We start from the raw sequence: 22073 nt of genomic DNA, 5'->3' as shown, positions 1-22073 counted from the left end.
TCATAAGGGAAAAACTGCTTACCCTTTAAGAGTAGGTGGTGACTCTTTTTGGGCAAACCCTCTATCATTGAGTGAGTGAATGTTAAGGGGCTGGCTGAATCAATGTGGGTCTTTGCTAGGGATGAAAGACTACCTGTAATAAAAGCCAGTGAATCAAGAAATTTAAGCTTCCCTATTTCCACCTTAAGATATTTCGTCCCCTGTCTCATGAGGATATTGCTCTTAATATTTGAATCCATGGTAAACTCCCTCAAAATTAAGCCCATGTCATAAGACATATTATGGGCAATTAGAACTAAACTCTCCAGAGCATTCTTGTGGCGGAGGTTGCAGTAATTACATAGAGCTCCAATATAATTGAGCTTTTCCCTAAGGTGATCATGATGTTGAACCTTGAAATTGGAGGGGGTAAATACCTGCTCACAAAACTGACAGTGAGTCTGTCTCCTAAAATGGATCATATCCTCAAGAGACATGTCTATTTCATAATGGTGGAGGGTAGATCTGATAATTTCCCACTTGGTGGCAACTCGCTGCATGAAATGAGTAACACTGTCCCCCCCAAAATAAGTAAATTTATCAACGACAGTGTGGTTCCTATCAACAATTATATAGCTGTATGCTATAGGTCTATGTATGGCTGTAACAGAACCTAGACAATCCTCAGTGCTTAGGACACACTCGAAATCAAAATAGCCCACATGGGAAGGGGCATAACCTTTCCCCGTATTTTTAAAATGGAGTGTGTCCCCAGGCTGAGGGTAAATAATTTTCTGAGTGATGTCGCAGGAAGATGAGTGATTTGTTAGCTCAGACGAATTTTGATATTCTGAGAGACAGTTTCTACAGAAGACTGTCTTTCGTTTGTGGCTGCGAGTAAAGTTCCGAAGGAACTTATCGAACTCTTTTATCAGGGTCACATGAGATTCCCCCAATAACAATAAAGGAACTATGATCGAGTACTGTCTGCTACCACGACGACAAAGAGAGACGTGATAGACGCCATCTGTATGTTTGTGTATTGAATACAAAAAAATGGATAGTTTATTTCTATTCTCCAATTTAGAGATATCCTCCCAAGACAGAGGGAAGGATAAATTGTCGTATTTGACCATTTTCCTAACCCTAGAGTGAGACTCTACAAGTCTCCCTATACGTCTCCACTTCCACCCTTGTTGTGACGCCAGAAAAGCAGCAATGCACTGAATAATACATGTTTTATTGTTACCAGCCGGGTTTGGGTTGAAGACCTCATGCCGTCCCCTTAGAAATGGGGGATAAGGGACATATTCCCCCAAAACTGACCTTACACTTGCATTACAGATGACGATTTTGAGGAAATCGACATTATATAATATGAAACCACTCCCCTCTGTTTCTGAAAGGAGATCTTCCAGTCGTGTAATCATATAAGCCACCCAGCTATCAATAAGATTACCCACATCCTCAAGAGTTACCAGTCTAGCGGGTGTTGTTATGAAGTGTTCTCTAAAGTCATCATCTTCCGTGAGTCGTTGTTTCAAAAGTGTTACCTTTACCTCGAGGAGGATTTTTAATGATGAAGTAAAATTGCCATGTCCCCCAAGAGAATTCATGTAATTCTCTATTTCAGTTATGTAATAGTCCCTAAAGTTGCTTAGGAGTCCTATAGGGTCTGTGGCGAAGGCTGAGGGGATGGAATATTCCAGCCTAGTAAAGAGATTCCCCAGAGCCCCCACCCTATTAATTAAGTGTGGAGTGTCTATAGCATCCTCCTCATCTGGGGAATTTTCATCACTATTTAGGGCATTAAGTCTATTGATGACAGGGGGTCTAAGACCACTAGGGCCCGGCTGAGAGATGTCACCCCTATCACCATCATCACCATCATCATCATCATCACTCATCGCTTCCTCTCCCCCCTCCCCTCCACCTAAGGGGTTATTGTCACGCTGTGCTTTGTCATGTTCCTCCCCTACCTGCCTCTGAATCGCTCCTGGAATGGAATAATAATAAATAATAATAATAATAATAATAATAATAATAATAATAATAATAATAATAATAAAAAGGCAACACCCTCTCACTAATCCCCATGACATAAGTTCTCAAAAAAGATTCTTAAGAGAAATAAAGGTGGAGGGTTTATTCACTCACCACGGGGGCATGTTTGTAGATGTTCAGAGGTCAAGTCCTCACACACAGAGGTCCCACAATTATCACAAGGGGAAGTGTGGTGAGGTCTCAAGGATGTATTTCCACACAAAAAGCACAAGAAGCCATCCTCTCTGGAAGGGAGGGTGGGCTGGCGACGTTTACCTAATGAAGGAAATAGTGTATAATTTATATACACTCTCTCTCCCACACTCATGGAGAAGGGGAAAACCCTTCTTAATATTTTTTTTATTTGATATAAGTGAATAAATAAATATATAAAATACGGTCATACCTCCAGCACAGGTTCTCCTGTGTTCACCACTAGACTGTACACATACAGTTTCTCCGCAGAAGAAACATGTGTAACACCTATGAACGAAGAGATGTGATGACCCCCATCCACAAATTCTACAAATATCACCAACTCGAGACATAACGATCACGCTTACCTAAAATAAATAAATAAATAAATAAATATATATATATATATATATATATATATATATATATATATATATATCCCCCCAACACTCAAATCACTCCACTTCTCATTCCTGCCCCTACTTATCTATATAAATATATATATATATATATATATATATATATATATATATATAATATATTTATATTTATATATATATATATATATATATATATATATATATATATATATATATATATATATATAACCCTTATATGAAATAGATACTAATTTACTTACATCTCGGGCTAGACGGGGAGGAGAGTGGATGGTTTGGTCACAATTCAATAATACATGATGTGGGGGAGGTGTAGCGTCCTTTTATTGACTCGGAAACGTGGGGGGCAACGTTGCCACATACAACACCTCTCAGTCCTTTTGTAAGAGAAGGGTTAGGCCTGCTGTAGAAAACTTTTTTTTTTTTTCTCTCTCTCTCTCTCGTCTGGAGGTCATCACTAGGGGACTTCTACTTCAAAAAAACATCAGGAGGACTGGCTATGTCCTGAGGGGGACACATCCCTTGATGGGTGAATACACTCACACTCACACACACACACACACACACTCTCACACACACACTCTCACACACTCTCACACACACACACACACACACACACACACACACACACACACACACACACACACACACACACACACACACACACTCAATATATATATATATATATATATATATATATATGAATATATAAGCGACCACTCCATAGGTAATTGAACCATTTATGGGGAAAATATGGAGGAGTGTGCGTCTGTCACAGACGACCAACTTAATATTTTCCTCCACCCAGCAAGAATATTTGTAGCTGGATTCAGTAATTCTGGGAAAACGACCCTAGTGGGGAATTTATGTGTTAAATACCACGGAAAATTCTCAAAAATTTTAGTGTCATCTGCAAATAATACAGAACAACCTCTTTCAAACATTCCCTCTCTGCGAAACAAGGTTACTGTCTCCCAGGATCTGATTAACCCACTAGAGTATAAAGATCCTTTTTCAAATGAGTCAGTTTTGTATATAATTGATGACTTATACCTGGAAGCCATACAGAGTCCAATTATAGCCAATATCTTCACAAGAGGGAGACACGGTAATATTTCCGTAATTCTAATTAGTCAAAATTTGTTTCCCCAGGGGAAATACGCCAGGACAATAACTCTGAATTGTAGTCATTATATATTAATGAAGCAGAGAGACATAAGCCAACTTGAAATTTTAAGTGGACAGTTATATGGGCGAAAAACAACTAGTAGTTTCGTTGAAATATACCGTCGGGCAATATCCCAGAACAAGTATGGTTACTTATTGGTCGATCTGACGGTTCCTGAGGCATTACAACTACGAACGAGCATCACCAACGAAGACCACTGTGAAATTGTGTATCAAATGTAATCATCAACGACAACAAAAAAAAAAAAAAATGTCTCTAACGACACAGAAACGAACAATTCTCACCAGTATCTATAATGACATTTCTAGCCCAGGTGGTTTCACAGGGTCAATTCAAAAATTGTATAAGGCTGCCAGACTTAAAGACCCCAACATTAGTGTTGCAGATGTGAAGGAATTTCTCCATGGGGAGCGATCTTACACATTACATAGAGGAAATTTAGTTAGGTTCCCCCGACGGAAAATATTAGCCCCTAAACCTCGTACCATAATTGCCTGTGACCTAGGGGACTTTTGTAGTTTACAAAAATACAATAATGGTGTTAAATATATTTTAATTTGTATCGATGTTTATTCCCGCCTAATGCAGACTCAAACTTTAAAAACAAAAAATTCGAGTGAAGTGTTAGTCGCTCTGAAGAAGATATTAGAGGAAACGCCTCAGTTTCTCGGTGTAAGGCGGATATTCACTGACCGAGGTAGAGAATTTTACAACAAGTCAGTTCAAAATTATTTTAATAAGAAAAATATTAAATTATATAGTGTATTTTCGGAAATGAAATCTAGCATAGTGGAGCGAGCCATCAGAACTTTAAAACATAAACTGTATCATTATATGACTCAAGCTAATTCATTAAAATACACCCACATCCTCCCTAAAGTTGTGGACGTGTACAACCACACTTTCCACAGGATGCTAAAAAATACTCCTCATGCCATTCATAAGTTGCAAAATATTGAAGATATACGAAGACAGTTTAAGGTCATGTATTTAAACAATGACTCCTCCATAACTGCCATCAGTCCACGGCTGCACCTTGGACAGCATGTGCGATTGGCAAAGCGCAGGAATATATTTCACAAAGGCTTTTGGCACCAAAATACAGAAGAAATATTTGTAGTGACACATATTGACAGAACACATCCAATCCCGACATATAAAATCAAAGATTTAAACAACGAGACGATCAGTGGCATGTTTTATGAGCAGGAATTGATTGCAACATCCCTTCCAGACTATTTTCCTGTAACGGTATTACAGTCTAGGAAAACATCGAAAGGACACAGAGAATATTTCGTCAAGTGGAGAGGGTACCCAGATTCTGCCAATAGCTGGATTAAAGCTCAAGACATCGTCAAATTTAACAAAAAATGACAGTTCAAGAGGACTCTCTCGTAGAGAAACATCATCAGTTGTTATTTTTATTAAACAATTTATCACCCAAGAAGCGGAATAAACTAATCAAGGCTTTAAAACGGCAGGAAATTGAATCAATTTGTGAAATTTTTGCCAATTTTCTGAAACGAAACATCCCAGTTCAACCTCAGATAATTAATGGCTTACAGAGATATCAGAACGACATACGATCTGTAGCGCGTAAGAAAACTCCCTTATACAAAAAGAAGCTCATACTGACCTCCAGACGTGGTGGGGCGATATTAGCAGCTCTGCTACCTTTGGCTGTATCGTTAATTTCCTCCCTAATAAGGTAATTGCGTAAATAAGTAACGAGAGAATAAAATGGTGAAAGAATATTGCCTGGTACCACGATTCATAGCTGAAAAATATTTATTTAATAAAAACAAGAACTCACCATCACCTCCTAATGCTGTGGGTCTGCCCTCCCCCGGTGGTGATGGTAGTGAAAGTATGTCCTTCTCTTTAAAAAACGAATCCACCCCAAGTAATAATATTGGGGGAGCCCGTAACCTACCCACCTGCGACTCTGGTAGGGGTGATGGGGGGGTGGGGGAAGAGGACACTCCTTCCTCCCACCTGACAACAACGGGCTGTGGGCGGTGTTGCCGTAGTAGCACCTCCAGACGGGCGGGGCTGGTCACACACCCTTTAAATGACATTGGGGCCCCCGGCGACCGTCGCCCGCCGCCACCCTTAAAAAGAAAAAAAAAAACGCGGGCTGCCCGGCGCGACCATCGCCTTTTAAAAAAAAAAATAAATAAAAAAAGGGGACATTCCATCCTCCCGCCCGAAGTGCAAGTAATTGTTGCTGGCCACACTCCACATAAAGCCACCATCACACCCCAAAATCCAAGTCTGGACAACTTAATAAATGTGAATTTTAAAATTGAGGAAATTCCTCATGTCAAAGCATTATTGAACATGTTTGGACAAAACAGCCAACAGGTGATGTGGGATAGTCGCGGAAATTTATTAAAGCCTGTACAAAATTTAAATATTTTAGATATAATTAAAACTCTAGCCTTCACAAAGGGGCAATTTAGGGCAAGTGACAAGGAAGATGTAAGGGTTTTACTGAGGGTGGCTGGCATAGACCCAACCCTCATACGTAATTATCGCGCTAGATCTCAGTTAAAAGGGGGGAGGGGTATCCATAGGAGACCCCATTGGGAGCCGTATTGAAGACCTATATGAAGACCATCTTAAAGACCACCATATTCAGTTGCATATCCACCATGGAGCAAGCTTCTAGACCCACTCCTCCCCCAGCTACACCCCCAGAAGACAAATCTCCCTTATTAAAGAAGTTGGTTGCTACTCAGCGGTACTACAAGTATGTCGAACACAAATGTAGATTGATATATGCATTGTGGGATTGTTATGACCGTCTTGTGTTGAGTGCCCCTCCAGAACGGTTTTTTAAGTCATTTGGAGAGACGGTGAAACGTTATGAAGAATATTCATCCCAGGAAATCCAGACGGAGATATGGCAAATGGAAAAATTAACCTTCCAACATCGAGACCAGATTACAGCCTTCGAGACTGGACGGAGTGTGTATGGACTTTTAAGGTAGGGAAGGCAGCCTCTACGCCACACCCCATACATCCCTCCCCCCTCCAGGTGGGGGACACAGGTGTATTTAAAGGCCTCCACCGTCACCCTCGGTCACCATAGTTGACGACGACTCTACCCCGTTCCTCTCAACCGCCCCTCCGCCATGGCTTTATCGTCCATTAAGTCAATAGACAGCGACATCACCGACACCCACGCCTTTGGGGTTGGTGATGTCATCGTGTATGACCTCCCGGCTGCTGTTGTGCGTCCCTATGGACTGGCAAGTGTAATTTGGAAATGTTACAACTATGCCCGTGTGGAACGTGAAGGACTGACTCGTGTCAACAGGGCCACAATACGTTACCGGTCTACCCCGGGTGACATCGAGGTGAAGATAGCTCCCCTACCCTCCGACGGTCAAGACATTGTCGAAGAGCCAGTCTTGTTCTTCCGCCCCACCATCGTGGCGCTAATTTCCGCTTTCGGTGCAGGAGCACCCTTCGAGTCCAACCCTATAGCTCAGGAGCAAGTGCAGTCTTCCTCCGACATCCACTACATCACCAATGTCACCCTGGATACTGCCAAGAATAGACTGTTTTGGCTGAAAACAGCCCTAACAAAGGTTGGCAATCTCATGGTAAGAACTCCAACCATGTTTCGGCTGGTGGTGCCCCATGGGCTGGGGGCCTCCCGTGATGGCATGGACAACTGGCACAAGGACGTCGGGCCCATGCTCATTTCGCTCAACGCTGAGCTGGCCAAGCATAACAAGGAGTTGGTAATCCTCAAACGTCCCTCTACCGTCACCCCATCGATGGTACCCCTCCCGAATGATGATCCCAGGGGAGAGGGTGATAGTAAAACTATCACCCTAGATGCAGTGGTGGGGGAGGGTGCCACCACCCCAGGAAGCTCTTCTCGTTCTACACCACCAGCACCACCAGCCACCCCCAGGAAGAAGAGACACCTACAAGAGTACTCATCCACCTCCAGCGCTGCTCCACCCCCACCCACAACATCTGGCACGGCCAAACGACGGATCGAAACCACTATTGACTTCGACCCCCTCTCAAATCATCGTATTGACACCATCCTCGATGGAGAGTCACAGGAAATATTCCTGTTATCCTCATCACCGAAAAAACAACGAAAGCTGTAACCATCAACGCTCAAAGAAGACGTGCCAGCACCACCACAGTCAGTAACAGCAGCAGCAGCAGCAGCAGCAGCAGCAACAGCAGTACCTCCATCTACAACAGCTTCGGTGGTGGTAGCAGTAGCAGGTCCACCGACGATGGTGACAGTGTTGTCAGCGGTAGTGGTAGCGGCAACGGTACCACCAACTACAGCAGTTCCGGCGGTGACAGCGGCAGCAACAGTACCATCATCGCCGGCAGCGGTAACGGTAGCGCCAGCAGTACCACCAACTACAACGGTTCCAGCGGTGGTAGCAGCAGCAGCAGCAGCAGCAGTGCCGTCAGCGGTGGCAGCGGCGTCAGTGGTACCAACAGCTCCCCCAGCAGCAGCGGCAGCGGCAGCAGCGGACGACAGCAGTACCAACAGCTGCTGCTCTTTATATGTAATTTGTTATGGGGGAACAAAATGTAGCCCCCCCCCCCCCCTGTTGTAGTTCTTTTAAAAGTAATATTTCCTTAGTAGATTAATAAAATAAAATATAAGTAATGATGTTTTATTCCCACCCCAGTCAGTACATAACTTAACAATGGACGAGGAACACTACATATACCTCACTAGCCTCGACCAAGAAGATATATACAACAACACAAGTTCAGCATTTACAAACACCATCCCCACTCTACATTTAAACCCTTCCATTAAACATGAAGTGGCCTTAGTCAACATACTCCTACCCAGACGAATTAACGCTATCATCAAGGATGAGGGGGAGTCTGGTATAGACGTCTATGCTACTTTTAAGCGAGGAACTCTTTCTAAAAGCCCAGAACATCTCATCTACACCTACACCCCCAAAACCAACATATTATCCAGAAACATCACATTCATCACGAGTGAGCTTAGCCGACAAATAATCACCGACATGAAGCTTAGCTTCCGAGGTGATTTCAAAATATACTTCTCAGAAAGAGAACCAATCCTCACCTATGATCAATCCTTAGAGCGCGTGTTACTTTCCTCTACACTTAACAATGAAGGCACTGGTTCCTTATATTCTCTTAGTCTTCAATTTAAACACAGAATAGCTAATGTACTTGGTTTTGACAGCAGTCGCAAATACACCATTTATCAGGCAAAATCAGATGACATTACAGCAGCCTCAAAGATCGTGGCCTCATTCCCCCCAGACAATGACGGAGGTTGTGACTATTTACTCATTTATAGTGACGTCATCGAGCCGGATCGTTACGGGGGACAAATTGTAAATATCTTAGATGCAATCAATTATCATGACTCTTATTCTAGAGGGGCTCATCCCCTAGTGTACAAGACATTAAATACTAACACGTTGGAGAAGGTGAGCATTAAGATAACAGATCAGTTTGGGCGAAAGGTTAGTTTTGAAGATGGGAGGTCGGTTACGGTAGTCTTACACCTCCGCCCTAAGGTATAACAATATAATCTATATAAATATAAATATATATATATATATATATATATATATATATATATATATATATATATATATAGAAGTGTTTACCCACATCAACGGTTATTATAAGCAGAGGAGTCGGGATGCGAGTACCTTTCCACACACCCTCCCAGAAGGAGTATGGGGAGATCTTCTCCCCCCTCTCTGGGAGATACGGGGTGAGGGGGGGAGCGATGAATGACATACGCACATTCCAAGCGCCTTATCTCAGATCTGGTGGTGGTTTTTTTGGGACCTTAGCCGGCTTGGCTCGACGAGCCATACCATTTTTCATGAAAACTGTAACGCCGACTGCTATCGATTTTGGGAAAAATGTTCTTGGTGATTTAACCAGTGGTAGACGGGATGTAAAGAGCGCTCTGAGAACTCACGGTATTGATGCTCTTAAGACTGTGGGGAAGAAATTGGTAGCAGGCGGGAAAATTAAAAGACTCTCTAGGAGAAGAAAAAATAAAAATAATAAATGTAAACGAGCCCTTGGGTATAAAAATGATGTATTTTCACTACAGTAAGCAGTCATACTTCACCTTTCGGAGGAGATCATGGCGGAGGCTAGTGGAGCTGGGTTGAAAATCCCTGTAGAATATTATACTTCCAGTATTATTGACCAATTTCCTAGAAGTAACAGAATACGTAATGTGGAGAGTTCAATTGCCTCCACACAGCAAATAGACATTCTACCTGTTAACCTCCCTATTAATCAACGTTTGCGGGATAATTACTTAGAATTCCGCATCCCCGGAACCCAGGGCGCCTTCTTAGATCTAGCTAATATTGTTATAGATTTTAAGGTATCTTTAACGAAAGATGACGATACCACAAAATTGGAAGAGGATGACCATGTGGAATTTGTTAATGGGTTGTCAAATACCATGTTTAAAGGTGTTCAGGTGTTTTTAGGAGAGCAGGTAGTTGAAACAAATTCTAATTTTAATTATTGGTCGTTTATTAAATTAATTACCTCCATGCCTCCATCAAAAATGTCTTCCTTGGGGAGGATTGGAGCCTTTCGTAGGGACTGGAGTGATGATGGTGTAATCCCTAACGAATTTACTAATACATTTTTTACTGGGGCAACCGCCAAGGATAAAAAATTTATGACCGATTTAAAAGGTAAAGGATTGTCAATGTGTTTTCCCCTACTATTGGACGTAACAACCCTAGACCAATACATATTAGATAATATAGATGTGCGCCTAAGATTGGAGCTCTCCCCACATGCTTGGGTGCTAAATACAAGTGTGGACGATGGCTCTAAGTATCGGCTGCATATGGATTATGCTAAGTTGTGGGTAACACGAGTGTTCCCATACCCAAGTGCTTACCTAGCCTTAAACAGCTCACTGTTAGCATCCCCCGACCCCATAAGCTATACTTTCAATAAAACCATTTCTAAAACATATGTCCTAGCAGGGAATCAAACTAGTCTCTTAATTGATCAGCCTTGGGCGCAAGTAATTCCTCACAGGATATTCATGGTAATTGTGCCAATGAATTATTTCGCTGGCCTTCACCAAGGTAATGGATTATATTTTGAAAATGCAAAACTGAAAAATATCGCCATGTATTTGAACAATAATGCAATTTACCGAATTGGTGGTGATTTCGACAATCATTATGCCCGCCTTTATTACGAAACTTTGAAGACATTAGGCTTAGAGCGTGATTCACTTCTAGCCTATGACACTTTTAATAAGGGAAGATCGATATTCGCCTTTGACTTAACCACCATTCAAACAAAGGATTCCCTCCCTGTGGAGAAATCTGGCAACTTGCGTATGGAGCTTGAGTTTGGCGGTGGTGTTACATATAACAGGCTGGTTTTACTGTTTGGGGAAACGACCGGGGTACTATCCATCGACGGACAGAGAACTGTTCTGTGTGACGTGCGAGCTTAAAAACATAATGAATTGTAATGATATAAATATTAATTTAAAAAATAATCTAGGGGATCGAGCACTCTACCTTGGTTGTTATAATGCTGATGAAATAGAACATTTAAATATCTCATCAAGAAAACCTATTGTTCTCATAACTAATATTTTACCATCACATAGCAGATTAACTATGGGACATTGGGTAGCTATTTATGTTGATAAAGTTAAACATCGAATGTTTTTTTTCGATAGTTATGCAATGTCGGCGGTTACTTATGGACATTATTTTCAAGGATTTATTAAAACTAACACAATAACAAAGGTGTTTGGAATGTGCTACAGACTCCAGAGTGATTTTACCCTTGCTTGTGGACTGTATTGCGTAATGTTCGTCCATAGGGTGAGTCACCTGGGGTTGCCTTCAACAGTACATTACTTACATAATGTATTTTCAAGCGTTAGTTTAAAATTAAATGATAAACGAGCCCTCGCTTATGCGAGACGATATTTTCCTATGAAACATCACTGTGTTAGGACATTTTGTAGAGGAGTAAGGGTTGGTTCTTATAGGTGGTGTAGAGAATATTTTTGTTAGCTAGGCAACCCACCTAACAGGGGGATTACCCCACATATAAAACACCTCTCACCCCACAACCTCCCTAGAAGACCCCCATCCCCCTTATCCTACAAATGGAAGGCGTCTCCCCAGAAACACACGCAGGGAAGATTGAAGTCCTTGAAGGGCCTGGTTAGTATTACCCACACTTTCTGGTAAAGATTTATTTTTTTTCCCACAATAGAAAGTTTGCTCAACCTCTATTTTACCTCTTCTTTTTTTTCAGTGCAATTCTTAGGACCTGTCCACATTTGTAGAGTAGTAATTCTACGAGGAAGGTCTGCCCCAAACAAGATGCTGTTACGTACCCTAATTGATGATGCCTGCTGTAGAGGACACAAGGTCGCTCCTGCAGGGGGAGAGGTATGTACTAACTGTTCTTAGAGGAAATAGAATATTTTTCAAATAAAAGATATAGTCCTATAAATTATTTTCCCCATCTCTTTCCAGAACACTTCAGATGAGAGTCAGAAGGAAAGTCGTCCAAAAGGCAACCAACCAACTCACCCCACTCCCCCAAGAGAGGGGGGAGGGGGTCAAGACCTCCCCCCACTCACCACGGATGGGGAGACGTCAGAATTCTACTCAGATGAGGAGGGGGAGGTGGAGGGGGGAGAGGGATAGGGGCCATAATTAACTTCTTATACATCATTTGTGATTTTTACCTAATAAAACATTAATAAATTCTTTGATTTTTTTTAACCCCTGGAGGAGATTTATAATTTAATACCCCTATATAAGACCCACTCAACCTCCGCTGGGTGTGGAACTCTGTTACGGTAAAGTCAAGGCCATTAGGTGCGAGGAAGGGTACGGGCGACCACCCTCACCGGGAGGAACCTGTTTTACACCTGCCCCATAGAGGAATGTGGGGGCGTAACTGGCACTCACCCACGAGTGTTTATTATACAAATAAATTCATTTTTACTTAAATATATTGTCATACTTTACTGTATAAATGAACATGATCATAGTGGCGCATAATAGATACCTATCTTCACTGTTTTTTCGACTGCTACCACTCACACCTTGGGTGACCTAATATGGAGTGGCACTATGTGGCTCCCCGCTTCTGATTTCTTATCTGATCTCCATACATAGGTGGCACACAGAGGCGCATTCTAATCTACTCACACCATTGCCTCTACAGGATAATTATTATGAAATTACTAAACCTGACCAGGGGAGATCATTAACAATTTACTGTACAGCTCGCGACCTTGTTACCATGGGGTGACAAGATTGAACTTGACTACTGATGAGATCTGACAGAAGATCATCCTCATCATCTGACTCAGCACTTGGATCATTAGACAGGTCAGGAATTAGACTTACTGAAGGTAGCTCTAGTTCCTCCCTCGCATGATAAGGTTTTAATTTATTAATATGAATCGTTCTCTCAACTTGGTCTTCAAAAATACCTTTAATAACAAATTTAACGGGGCCTTTTCTTTCAATTACTCGGTAAGGGCCCCGCAATCTAGGTGCAAGATTCCTACTCTGATTGGCAGGAGCCGCTTCATTAACTCTCAACACAAGACTCCCGACTTTCAACTCAAGAAGTCGTAAAAATTAAAATATATTAAAAGGTCAATCTATTAATATTAGTTAATATATTAAAATATATTAAACTTTGCTTATATTAAAAGCAAAATCCACCAGTCACCCGGCCGACACCTCACGTTACTAACGAGGTTGTCTTGGCCTCAGCATGCTGTCAACATAAAGCTGTCACTGGATGTCAACGTCTAACACCATCGTGGGTAGCTGTCTGGATGTCACCACCACCCACCGGCTGCGTCGTCAAGACTGCAGGCAGACCTGGAGTGAAGAAAGAAGAGGTCCGAGAGGGAGTCAGCAAGTAGCATTACTCATTAGCATTATCCTGGGTTTTGGCCAATACCGCCATATGCTCCATGTAAGTTTCTTTATTGTTTCAATAAAATTTCCTTTGTTTTAGTTCAGTAAGCCACATTTAATAGTAAATTCATCCATTGGGGTTCCACATTCGGGGAGTTATGTCTAATTGGTGGTTTCCTGTTTCACTGTCAATTAGGGGAGTTAATCAGTGAGGAGTGCACAATACAATGCCTTGTATTGGTGATACCGAGGTGATTAAACACCGAGGTTACTGAGTGTTGAACTGGAGCGTATATTAGGAACTCTGGGGAACTATAGAATAGTTAACTAACGGCCGGGCTAATGGACAGAAGAGAGCTATTAGTCCCTGGCACCGTTACATGAAGACCGTCGTGACCACAGCGGGTGACCCCACACACACTGACCATGACTCATCCTAATTATTAAAGTCACCAACCCAGCATTTTATTCACCACCTCAGGTGACCCCGCCTGAACAACCAAGTAATTCATCACAATCCTTATTAAACCACCACAATATCTCTCAAAAATAATCCACCACAATAACTCTCCAAAATAATCCACCACAATATTCCTCTATAATAATACACGAAAATAATCCACCACAATAACCCCCATAATAATCCACGAGAATAATCCAACAGAATAGGCCACCACGCTAACCTTCTGTATTAATCCAAAACAAAAAACCCTCTAAAATAAACCACCACAAAACTCCACCACTATTTTCATCCATACCAATCCACCTCAATATCCATAAATAGTTATCCATTATAATAACTGTTAAGAACAATGTAGCTTATTATGGGGAGTATGAAGTGTTACTCAGAAGGGCCAACAGCTAGAATCAAGATGTATCAAAAATAGTGGGATAGATAGGCCCGGCCCCCAAGGAACGTAGGTTCCTGTTAATGCTTCAAGGTTTTAGAATACAGGTCTGCCGTTTAGTATACAATCCCCTACACCACTTCAACAGGATTAATGGATAAACCTCAAAAACTAACTTATTTATTAAACCCTCTAACAACCCCCCATATACATTACTATAATAACAACACTTTACCACACTATCTTATGTTAACTACCTTGGTCCACATAGACAGGATACAAGGGTTACACTAGGGTAAAGTCTACTTGAAAAAAAACTCGAAGGCTTGAAGCAGCCTGGGGTAGCTAAGCCCCACGTGGCACCCTAGTCACAACACAATACACTTAGGGATGCCCAAAACACTGGCTTAGACTACTCAATAACTACAACTTTTGCAAGAGACCTGTTACACAGGGTTATACTTAGAGAATCACTGTAGACTAAGGTAAGGGAAAGGGAGAAGGAAGAGGAGAATGGTAACAGAGCCACACAGTGAAGATGTTGCCACTAGCACAGCCAGACTAGTGAAGAGCGAATGAGCCTTCAGTCCTCGAGCTCCCCAAGTTGTTGTTGCCGGGAAAATAACCTAGCTGATCGTGCAGCTACAAACTATACAAGTCTTCACCGGCCTTCGTTACTAGTTACTTTAAAAGTTCTAAGAATAGCTGATAACTAGTTCAATATTATATTTAATCAACAACAAGCTTAGAGCCTGAATGCTTTGTGAGAAACAAGATTCATCTTACGTTTGGCAACGATGACGGGAATACTGCAGAACCAAGCTTTAAGGGGTCCTGCATGTAATTGTTATTGTAATTGACTTTCCTTCTCACATGATCCAATCCTATCAATTAAAATCCTATCAATTATTTAAAGTAATTATTTAGAACGCAAATTGACCTCTGGTTTCCATCTATGGAACCCAGGGTCGTAACACTCCACCCCCCTTCAGAGAGAGAGAGAAAAAAAATGTGGCTACTAGCATAGTAGTCATATTTTTTGTAAGAGCATTCAGAGAATAAAAAGGAAAATCTTTGCAATAAAAGAAAATCAACCAAACAAAAATTTCTCTGCAAGAAAAAGCACAAAAGAATTCTCTAAAAGAAAAAACACACAAAAATAAATTTCTGAAAGAAAAAGCACTTACAAAAAAAAAAAAACGGGGAAAGCAAATAAATTTGACACGGAATATTTAATGTCACAGGAGCACCTAAAAAAATAACTAAAGCATGACAGTTGGCATATGGTTTCCTGTGGCTCAGATGAATATCACTCAGGTAACCAGGATAGCGCATTGGCTATCACGTTGAGCCAGCCCGATAGATGAATAATGAAAAGATTGAAGTCCTGTAGGAACAATGCCCACCTGAGGATGCGTTTGTTCTCCTCCTTCACCTGGCTTAAGAACACTAGTGGGTTACGGTCAGTGTACACTCCCACTATATTACCTGTTAGATATACTTCAAACTTTTTACATGTTAACACCAGCGCCAACGCTTCTTTTTCTACCACTGAATATTTGCGTTACGCCTTGTCAAATTTCACAGAGTAATAGTAAACTGGGTGGTCCACTTGAATATCCCCAGTTTGCAAGAGCACTGCACCAGCACCCGAGTCAGACGTGTCTACATGGATTTTAAATGGTCGGTCGAACCTTGGACTAGCGAGCACTGGGGCAGAGGCTAAGATCAATTTCAGATTTTTAAACGCCTCAACACAGTTTGTTGACCACTTAAATTTAACAGCCTTCCGCAACAAGTCCGTGAGAGGCGTGGCGACACTGGAAAAGTTCTGACAAAAGCGCCGGTAGTATGCACACATACCAATAAACCTTTGAACCTCCTTTTTAGACCGGAGAACTGGATACTCCAGAATGGTACTGATTTCATCTTGCCGAGGTAACACTTTTCCTTGGCCCACTTCATAACCGAGGAACGTCACTGTGCCTTGGCCAAAATGACACTTTTTTGCATTTAAGGTTAGATTTGCATTTTTCAAAACTGTGAACTGGCGTAGCCTAGCTATGTGGTCAGCCCAATTAGTAACAAAAAGCACAATGTCATCTAAATACGCCCAACAATTTGGCACATTAGTGAGCAGAGAGTTCATTAGCCTCTGGCACTTTGCAGGGGCATTGCACAAACCGAATGGTAACACTTGATACTCAAAGACACCATCGGGTGTTACGAATGCAGTTAGTTGCTTGGCACGCTTGGTGAGCGGGATCTGGCAATATACCCCTGAGAGGTCGAATTTCGAAACGTACTTGGCGTTTCCGATCTCGTTGATGCAGTCTTCTAGGAGGGGCAGCGGATAGACATCCACGATGGTCACCTTGTTGAGCTGCCAATAGCCGGTGCATAATCGCCAGGAACCATCTGGTTTGGGGACCAAAAGGCAGGGCGAGCGCCAAGAACCCTGGCTCAGCCGGATGAGGCTGTGCTCGAGCAAAAAGTTGACTTCGTTCCGCACGATGGCCTTTTTTTCCGGACTCATCTGATAGGGTTGAAGACGAATGGGGGTGTAGTCCGTCAACTTGACATCATGGTAGAAGGCATCAGTACGGGTCGGGACCTCCACGAACAGACTGGAGAATTCGTCCAGTAACGACTACACCTCTTCACGTTGGGCCATCTGCAAATGGGACAGTCCCTCCTTCACAACATTCACAGAACTAGAATTATTGAGAATGAGATTAGTTGGGTCCCCAGAACAATCATCCCCTCCCTCACTGGAAAAGGAGACATTGCATAGAGTTATGGGCCTGGGGTCCCTGGAACTTCTTCAGACGGTTCAAGTGTACAAGCATCACCTGGTTACGCTTGTTAGGGTGCCTCACTTTGTACGTGAGGTCCCCAACCTTTTCTGTCACAATATAGGGGCCTTCGTACTTGTGAGACATATTGTTCCCTAGTCGAAGCTTTAATACCAGGACAGGGTCACCAGGCTGAAATGCCCACAACTTAGCCTTAGCATCGTGTCATTCTTTCATATCTTCTCGGGCCTTCCCATGATATTTTAGTGCAGCAGCCTTGCAGTCCTTGAGTCTCTGGTGGTGTTGCGCAAAGAAAGCTGAACCTTCGGTCAACGTTATGTTCCCTAACAGATTCTCCTGTAACATTTGCAAGGGTCCACGAACCTTATGGCCAAAGACTAGCTCAAAAGGAGAACAACCCAGTGAACTTTGTACCCCCTCTCGAGCAGCAAACAAAACATAGGGCAAGTTCTCATCCCAGAATCTATGGGAATTCTCGCACGATGTCTTCAGCATCTGCTTAAGGGTCTGATGGAACCTCTCAATTACCCCCTGACTCTGTGGATGGTATGGGCTGGGAACCTTATGAGTTATTCCATGGTCCTAACAGAATTGTTAAAAAATGTCAGACTTAAAATTAATACCATTGACGGTTTGCACGACCCGAGGCAGTCCAAAAGTAGAAAAAAATTGCAACATACGAGCAACAACAGTCTTTGCTCGGATGTTCCTTACAGCAAAAGCCTCAGGGTAATGAGTCGTGATACACATCATCATGATAAAGTAAATATTACTAGAGTTAGTTCTAGGTAATGGACCAACACAGTCCATTACCACATGAGAAAATGGTTCCTCCGGCACAACAATAGGCCTTAGAGGAGTTTTAAGTGGTGTCTGGTTTGGTTTCCCAACAAGCTGGCAAGGATTACATGAATTACAAAATTTTGCCACATCGCTTTTCAGCTTGGGCCAATAAAAATGTTTAAAAATTTTGTGATAAGTAATATTAATACCTTCATGTCCCCCCCCCCCCCATAGGATCATCATGAGCAACTGCCAAAACTCTCTTCCTATAGCAGGTAGGCAACATTACCTGGTGGACTACCTCCAACTCATTTGACAAGGAAGAACTCTGTGGTCTCTATTTTCTCATCAAAATCTGATCATTGTAATAGTACCCAGTTGCTGTATCTACAATCTCCTCCTTAGAGAGAGCTACATCGTGAAATTCTGCAAGACTGGGGTCAGCTTTCTGTAACTCACTCAAGGAGGCATCCAGGCCCCTACCTTATCCCCCTGCTAAATCATTACCCACTATTACATCAAAATTAGGGAAAGGTAGGTAAGAAGTGACTCCAACTGTACAAACACCCTTGTGGAAATCAGATTCCAGGATAACCTTACGGAGGGGTACAACTCGAGTATCACTAGTGACTCCCTCGACCAGTACTACCTCTCCAGTGTTGAGTGTTGGCACACTCTCCAAGATTAAAGTCTGGATGGCACCAGCGTCTCGGAAGATCACCACATCCTTCCAGGAAGATCCCTCAGACAACAAAAGTCTCCCTTTTGATAAGAATGGGGTAAGCAGGTCCAACCACTGTGGGTTGGAGGTCTTACTCCCTAACCCTTCAGAAGGCCTGAAGCTCTGTGTCACAACAAAAGCATTGGGTCTTTTTTCTGGGTACAGTTGCCAACAACGGCTAGAAATATGGTTTGCATGTTTACAGTGACCACAGAATCGACAGGGAGGAGAGACATTACTAACAGAATTTCTCTTTGGTTCACCCTTAGGTGCCATGGGGCTAGACAATTTAACAGGGTTAGTTTTATTTGAAACAAATGGTGCATTAGGGTTAGAATGGGCTGGTCTGGACTGGCTGTGGGTATAAGTTTTGTTACTATGTGGGCTATAATTATTTTTATTGGACCTTTTGCCCACCAACTGGTGGCTTTCTGCCATCTTGGCCAAATCCATAACATTAGTATCTACTTCCGTCCACTCTCTAAGGTATCGTGTTACAGGCTTCTAGCATATTATCTACAAAATTCTCCATTAAAACTAAATTTTTTAGTGCCTCGTATGTTTCGGCTTTAGCTGTGCAAATCCATTTTTCGTACAATCTAATTTGATCATTAGCAAATTCAGTGAGAGGTTGATTGTGAGTAGGCCTAAGGTTGCGATAAGTTTGTCGGCGAGCTTCAGGCGTAATTTCACATGCCCTCAGAATCCGTTCCCTGACTTTACTATAATCAAAACACTCGCAGTCAGGCATGTTTATAAAAATATCTTGGGCTTTACCTCTAAGCCGGCTCTGTAAGATTTTCACCCACTTTTTCTTTGGCCAGTACATGGACAAGGCCAGTCTCTGAAAATGGTTGAAAAATCTTTCAGGGCCTGACTATGAAAATTCAGGCAAGTTATGCTTTTTATCATAATGCCTGGGGTTGGAATCCCTGGCAGGTGTTGGTACATTGGCATTGCTTCTAACTTTTGCCTCCTCAGGAGCCTTTGCTCCTCTACCATAGCATTTTGTTCAGCCACTCTTGCCTCTTGCTCGGCTAGTTTTAATCGGGCCAACCGTAATTCAAATTCTATCCTGCTAGATTCAGTTCCAGCTGGACTGGCCTGGCATAAAATAGTATCACTTGCCAATAGGCCTTGGTCTATGCAATTCTGTAAAATTTCATTTTTTATGACACACTTTTTATTAGTTTCATTTAACTCGAGGCCCAATTACTTGCCCAACAAAACTAGGTTAGCTTTGGTCAGCTTTTAATCTCCAGTACTGAAGGTGTTTTTGCCAGTTCCTGCAATTTATCCTCCATCGCTAATTATTTTAGCTCCTAGCAAAATAAAAAATAAAAATAAAAATAGGAAAAAAAACAAAATTTGCATGGCCCCTATCACAAGGCCACACTCACCTCAATCGTGAAGAGATTCAGCTGAGTGTCCTGTCAGTGCAAGCTGTATCCTTAGTTAGTTGAGCTGGACCCTTGGCTACCACACAACCGTTCTGCGGAATTCGAGAATTTTAGTTTTGGCACTCAAAAATCTAATTTTTTACAATTTAGGTATAAAAATTTCAGATCCCGGTAAGGCCGACCACTTGTTATGTAAAGGTTGCTTGTTATGAGGAGTATGAAGTGTTACTCAGAAGGGCCAATAGCTAGAATCAAGATGTATCAAAAATAGTGGGATAGATAGGCCCGGCCCCCAAGGAACGTAGGTTCCTGTTAATGCTTCAAGGTTTTAGAATACAGGTCTGCTGTCTAGTATACAATCAGCTACACCACTTCAACAGGATTAATGGATACACCTCAAAAACTAACTTATTTATTAAACCCTCTAACAACCTCCATATACGTTACTATAATAACAACACTTTACCACACTATCTTACCTTAACTACCTTGGTCCACATAGACAGGATACAAGGCTTACACTAGGGAAAAGCTAGGGTAAAGTCTACTTGAAAAAAACTCGAAGCCTTGAAGCAGCCTGGGGTAGCTAAGCCCCACGTGGCACCCTAGTCACAACACAATACACTTAGGGATGCCCAAAACACTGACTTAGACTACTCAATAACTACAACTTTTGCCAGAGACCGGTTACACAGGATTATACTTAACTTAGAGAATCACTGTAGACTAAGGTAAGGGAAAGGGAGAAAGAGGAGGAGAATGGTAACAGAGCCACACAGTGAAGATGTTTCCACAAAGCACAGCCAGACCAATGAAGAGCGAAGGAACCTTCATTCCCCAAGCTCCCAAAGTTGTTGTTGCTGGGAAAATAACCTAGCTGATCAAGCAGCTACTCTTCACTGGCCTTCATTACTAGTTACTTAAAAAGTTCAAAGAATAGCTGATAACTAGTTCAATATTATATTTAATCAGGATGAGGGGATGGGGGAGTGGGGGATGGTGGGGAGGACGAGGGGTCGGAGAAGTGGGAATGGTTGAAAGACCTCGCAGAAATAAGCTTGGAAAAACAGCTAGAAAATGCAAACCTGAATCAGTGCCTGGAAAAAATAAACTCAGTAGCTCTAGAAATATGCTCAAACTGCATACCCTTACGAAAAAAGAGGAAGAGATGCAGACTAGAACGGCGTTCTCTCTATACGCGAAGAAAACGAATCGAGGAACAACTTGAGAGTCCCAACCTAACTCAAGAACAACGAAGAAGGCTTGGAAATAGTGAAACTCAAGTCCAAGAAAATCTCAGGGCAAGACGAAGTGTTTTACATGGAGTTTAAGGACTACAAAGAGGAGCTTTGCGAGCCATTGTCTACCGTATTAAATAAATCATTATAGTCAGGCAGAGTGCCAGAGTCGTGGAAGGACTCGTGTCATCGTGGAAGTCATCGAAGGACAGAAATAGAAGCTATTGAACTAAAGCTACAAGAATCATGCAAACTCCAAGAGAGACAAAGAGAGCAAAAGGCCATCAGTGAAATAGAGAGAAATCCGAAATATTTCTTCTCCTATGCAAAATATAAATAAAAAACTACATCTTTTATCGGGCCCCTGCGAAAGGGGGGATGGAACATCAAAGATGACAACAAAGAAATGAGCGAAATACTGATGAATACATATGACTGTCTTCAGCGAGCCACTAAACACTCTGAAGATTCATAATACAAATGAATTTTTCATGGATGTGATACCAA

The 22073-nt window shown here is 42.1% G+C and overlaps 1 long non-coding RNA gene across 1 annotated transcript; it reads left to right on the top strand.

Annotated features, from left to right (window-relative positions):
* The first annotated feature begins 11951 nt into the window (after positions 1–11951).
* Positions 11952–12491, top strand: LOC138358326 (uncharacterized). Its single transcript, XR_011225330.1, has 3 exons — positions 11952–12032; positions 12127–12263; positions 12351–12491. It is a non-coding gene; the product is annotated as an uncharacterized lncRNA (long non-coding RNA).
* The last annotated feature ends 9582 nt before the right edge of the window (positions 12492–22073 follow it).

The sequence above is a fragment of the Procambarus clarkii genome, chromosome 7 (genome assembly GCF_040958095.1).
Source record: "Procambarus clarkii isolate CNS0578487 chromosome 7, FALCON_Pclarkii_2.0, whole genome shotgun sequence".
NCBI lineage: Eukaryota > Metazoa > Arthropoda > Malacostraca > Decapoda > Cambaridae > Procambarus > Procambarus clarkii.
The sequence above is the reverse complement of the archived record's forward strand: the minus strand, read 5'-3'. Positions and strand labels throughout refer to the sequence as shown.